This window comes from Frankliniella occidentalis, unplaced genomic scaffold (genome assembly GCF_000697945.3).
Source record: "Frankliniella occidentalis isolate FOCC.00 unplaced genomic scaffold, Focc_3.1 Scaffold114, whole genome shotgun sequence".
Classification (NCBI taxonomy): Eukaryota; Metazoa; Arthropoda; class Insecta; order Thysanoptera; family Thripidae; genus Frankliniella; species Frankliniella occidentalis.
In genome coordinates, this window is record NW_026267242.1 from 304,319 (window position 1) to 309,881 (window position 5,563).

Sequence of the window (5,563 nt, forward strand, 5' to 3'; positions counted from 1 at the left end):
CCCCCCCTCCCCCCACCACAGCGAGCTCCAGAGTGATCGTCACGAGGAGAATTAATATTCTGCTCCGCGTTTCGGCCGATTCTGGTGCGATGGTCGGGCAGGCACTGTCTTTGGTCTGGTGCCGTGGGGCGGCGGCGCGCGGTGGCGTCGCCCCCTCGAGGCGGCGGGGCAAACATTTTCGGTTCACGCTAGGGAAATACCCGCTGATGGCAAAGCAGTGCGCGTCGCACAGAGAACAGTCCATTGTCGGTTAAATTAGAGTGGCGTTGAGAGCTTGGCGCGGTTAACGCTGTGAATGTTGCCGTCAGCACACGCTGCCGCCCGGGAGGTGCACACTCATGGCGCGACCATTAAAATGCAATGGCAAAGAGATGCTAAATGCAAGCCGCGAACACTGGCTTTTACTAGTCTACGAGGCAGCTCTGCCTGCATCATGGAGCATTGGCTCCATGCTGCATGCTCGGCTTGCCTCCTGCTCGGCTTGCGATCTCGCACCGCGGCCACCATCTTATTGCCCTGCCCTGCTCACCTCACGACCCGAACTTCTTGAAAGGCGCGAGAGCGCCGAACCCCCCTGCTGCTCTGCCCTGCCACGATTGTTTTGAGTTATTGCGCTCGCCGAGCCTCCATATCCCGAGGCGCGCGCGCGCGCGCGCTCACTGTCGAGGACAGGTATTTGGCTGGCACTCAGAGGGGGTGACGGGCGCTGCTCTCAGGCTCTCATATGTGTGCCGGGGCGCGTGGCCACCGCGGGGAAGAGAAGCCTGACGAGGAAAACGCGCGCTTGCTCTGTGTTTTATTTTGTGCGTATTGTTTGTTTATTGTTAATTTTTTTGTTTGCCGTTTTACTCGCGTAGCTCACAGGACTGGCCCTGGCACGTCAGTGACACATGGCGACGAGCGAGGCCCCGGAGCGGTCGGAGAGCGCTCCAAGGACTTAGACGAAAGGGCTTATTCTCTTGTTTCCTGTGCCGCGGGTCACGGCCGCCCCGGTGGCACCGCGTCATATGGCAGTCGTTTAGTCGCCCTTTGTCGGCCCAGGGAAGCGGAGCATGGCGCGGGCGGTGGTGCGGCAAGCCGCGGCGGTTGTGTACCGTTTGAAACAACATGGTTTGTAACAATTATTTTGTGGTGCAGACTGGTAGAGGTGCGTCGCGCTCGACGCCTCGAGTTTGCCTTTGTGTGTTTGGCGCAAACTCTGCGGGGCCCGCCACAGTGAGAATCAAATGAAAACAAGACGCACAACGCGACCTTTCTCTTACAGCGCTCTTGTGGGTAGGTATCCGACTGCACCGACGGGGTCCGCGCTCGATATCGGACACTGCACACTTGCCCTTGGCTCCTCGCGGTGCTCTAACTTCAGCTAAAGGTTTGTGACGGGCAGCGCTGGTCGTAAATTTCCGCCAGTTTTCTCGACACTTTTCCGCCCTCTCGCCGGGGGCTCGCTGTACTGCCAACTGCTGGCTGCCCCGCAAAACCTAAAACGGTTTCAGTGGCACGTCGTCGGGATGGGCCGCGGCGGTGCCCTCTCGGGAGGAGAGAGGGAGAGCTTGTTGGCGCGCGGGATGTGCGCGGCGTGACCCGGGCGTGACCCCCCTGACCCTGCAAGGTCGGTGCGGATGGACACGGCCTCCGTGACGCTGCTGCCAACAGCCCACATTGCCGGATTTAGGACGCGCCGCGCGGTCTTTCTCCAGAAAGCAATATGCACGTGTCGCAGTGTCGCTGGCGCTAGCTGGCGCTGGAGGCCCTGGCGGCGGCAGCTGCGGCCCCGGGGCTTACGCGCGGTCGTTGCAGGGAGGCTGGCTGGAGCGGGCCGGCCCGGTCCCCGCGCGGCCCGCACGATGGAAATCTCGGCATCTGCCGCATCTGGTCCGTGAAAGCATCGGCGGCCGGATTTCAGTTTTATCGAGTTTATTTGTATTCCGGGCTCGCGCCGGCTCGCCTTCACCTCTCGGCGCCCCGTGACGCCGGTGCCGGCGATACAGGGGGACGGGGCACGGCAAAAATGATTCGCTGCATTGCTAAACCGATATCTAAATAAGAGAACTATAATTATTTGGCATGCATGTAGCTGAAAAATTAGCTATGGTTAGCTACTCAGCTAAAATAGCACAGCACAGCTATTTTTAGCAGATGATACCTTACAACCTTACACCTAAACATATCTAAACACAACTATACATGAGTAATGTAAGGTGTCATTGCTTTAACTCTCGATTAAGAAATATTAAAGAGAACGTATAGCAAGCTGCGCTAGGCGGGGTCGTGAGGCGGCTGAGTGAGGCCGTCGCTCGCGCTACGCGTTGTTGCGCCGAGCCACTAGCCGAGCCGAGCGGAGCCAAGCCGAGCCGAGCGGAGCCCGAGCCCCGAGCCGAGTCGGCCGCGCTGTCTACGCTAGTCCTCCCCCTCCCTCGCACCGCTGGAGCCCCCGCACCGCCAACCTCCCTTCCCCCCTTCCCCACAAGTGTAAATACAGAAATATAATAGACTGGGATAGAATAATTCTTGACAAGGTATCATCTGCTTTCACGATCCGTTTCTGGTCGGAACTTTTTTTTCTAGATTTCTAAAATTTTTGCAACAGCTAAAATTGTAGCTACATACACTGATAAACTAAGTGTTCAACTGCTCAACACTTGTAAATGTGCAACTGCAAGTTGAATACTTGCAAGTGTGCAACTTTCTAGTCGTACACTTGTAAGTGTTAAACTCGGTAGCTGTACACTTGCAAGTGTGCAACTCCTCGGCTGAACACTTCCTTAGATTGGACGCTTACTGTGAAGGAAGTGCTCAACCGAGGAGTTGCACACTTGCAAAGTGCACACCTACCAAGTTGCACACTTGCAAGTATTCAACTTGCAGTTGCACACTTGCAAGTATTTAACTTGCAGTTGCACACTTCGAAGTGTTGAGCAGTTGAACACTTAGTTTATCAGTGTAGCTTTAGTTAGCCCTCATTCAGCTATTGGTTTAGCGACGCAGCTAACCAGTTTTGTCCTTTGGGATGCGCTCGTCGGTGCGCCGAGGCCTTCCCGAGGCAGGAGGCAGCCCCGAACACGCACGCCAGCAGTGTCTAATCCCCGCGCCGTGTACACTGGCCGAGGAGCAGCCACTGTTTCGTCTGCATTTCGCTTTGGACGCGGTCCAGGAGGCTGTCCTTCCCCGCCCCGCCGCGACCCGCTGCATGCACTGCTCGGCGTCACTGTCAGCCTCACTAGGGAGGAGCAGTGGAGCAGTCGCCGCAAGAGTGACACAGTTACCTATATATTTTTTCAAGGTCTTTGCGATGGCCTGCAGCGAAGGTCCTGCGAGGTGGATGGTGGGGACTAAGTTTGGTCCTACTTCATTTTCTGAAGTAAGTTGGAGTAGTTGGATGTATAGAGATGGAACAAAACAATAGTTTTGTGACCATGAAGACAACTTATTTTTTTGATGACGTTGCCGAGTGGTATTCAAAAAAGGATTGGGGTCAGCATAGTACGTTTCGAGCGAAGGGGGCGGCGGACGTTACACGTTTCGTTCGTTGTCTGCACTGTTGAAATCAAGGGAGGCTGTTGTACTTTATCTGAAATGGGTCACGGTGCTTCACAGTGTCTAGTGTACAACACTTGTGCTTCACTTTAGCTAACGTAGAACATCACTCTACCTCACATTAGCTAAAGTAGAACATCACTCGGTGCCTCACATGAGCTAATGTGAGGCACCAGCAACGGCAAGACAAGAAAGTATGACGGTTTCACACTTGATTTAACAGTGCGTGAGGAGAAGGATGGGGCTGCTGGCTGCTGCTGCCCCACTGGCGAAGATCTCATATCCCTCTGCATTCGCCGCGGGCGAAATACTGGCTTCTGTCTGACGCTCCCCGTCTGTCGCTGCCTCCCTCCATCTTGATGATGGAATTCCGATACTTCCCTTTCATTCTTTTCCGTAGGAACAGAACAGAAAGGCGCCGCCGTGCCCTTGAGACCTAATGTAAATCCTCTCGCGTGAACATTTCACATGTGCCATGCGCCCCCCACGGGCCCGCATCCTGCACCCTCGGCGGCACGGCCAACGCTGCTGCTCAGCAGGCGCCCGCACGAGCTCTTGCTCGAGTCATAAATATTTTTTTGTACGCGGCAGCGTCAAAGTCTCGCCCGCCATGGCGGTATTTCAATATATCGGCACCAGCACCACAAGTTGGCTGTCACGAGCAAACACTTTTTATCAAAACAACAATAACCACCCCTTTCCATTACGGTGTCTGTCAAGTGTCCGATTCTGATCGTGACAACCAACTGTGAACTGTACACTGGCAAAAGTCGCACCGTTAAGAGGTAATAAGAGTTTACCAACTTTATTAATTAAACACTGCTGAGGGCACCAACGTTTTTACCAGAGGTAAAAATAACTCAAAGTTTGTGTTGCACCCTGCCACTGGAACACATTCTTTTCCTCTGTTGGTATTGGATTTCCCATTCGAGCTATCGACTTTAGCCTAATAACTAACAGAGTTAACCATGACCTCTTCGAAGTCTTTTTTTCGTAGTGGGCCACTCGCGCCCCCTAAACCATGAGATGTGGTCGTGCACCTGGATCAAACAGGCTCCTCAAAGACGGGCGGGAAGGCCTGCTTCTGGCCAATCCGAGTGTCGCCGTAGTCCAGGCTGGTCACGTACAAACGTGATGTACTGCGTCTGAAACGAGGTAAGATCCACTGGAGAACAGCCAATCCGCTGCAATCAGGGATGCGGACAGGGTGAGGTGCCGGAGGATCACTTTGGAAAAATAGCCTGAACTTGGAATTCTTCGACGATAAAAAATTGTGTCGTTCGTAAATTGCAGTTAAGAAAACATCAAAAATTAACCAATAAAATATTTTCCAGTGCACCAACCGACATTGTTAAGCTTACGACGAATTTTACCTTGAGCCACAGTGAAATGCTTACAAACTATATTCTACTAAACAACGTTGCATAGAATATTTTCGAGCTTTGTATTGCAAGTGTTTTTTTTTTATCGTATATGGTAAGGAAATTCCGAGAAATCTTTTACAGCTGTCAGGATATCTTTAAATTGCGTGTTTGCGTTTTCAAACAAGTATTACAATGCTTCAAAATTCTTTACTCAAGATGCTAAGAAAGTCGTTGACAGTACGCAAACTTATTCCTTGCAAATTATTTTTGTAAGTGTGTAGCTTGCGGTAGAAATTGACCGTAAAGCTAAAGTGCTGCAGAATATACTGTACAATGTTGCATTTTAAACGCGGTGAAATTCGCGGTAAGATTGTTTCAGTGCGTGTCCCGATTGTTGACCGGGCGCGTGCGCCGGCCACACGCGCTCTTGGGCGAAGTCCGTCAAGTCCCAACTCAATTTTCTCTCTGCTTGACTTGTTGCCACAGCGCGCTGGACCCGCGGGCCCTGGCACTGCCGCCGCCTTCTGCGCCGCGCCGTTCCGCGCAGGCGCCTCTCACTGCACGTGAACGAAATGGAGCGGCGTCTTCACGTGGCACGCCGCGCCACGCTCTGCCTTTTCCGTCTTTGTCTCTTTCGCCCCCTCTCTCCTTTCTCCTCCTTTTTT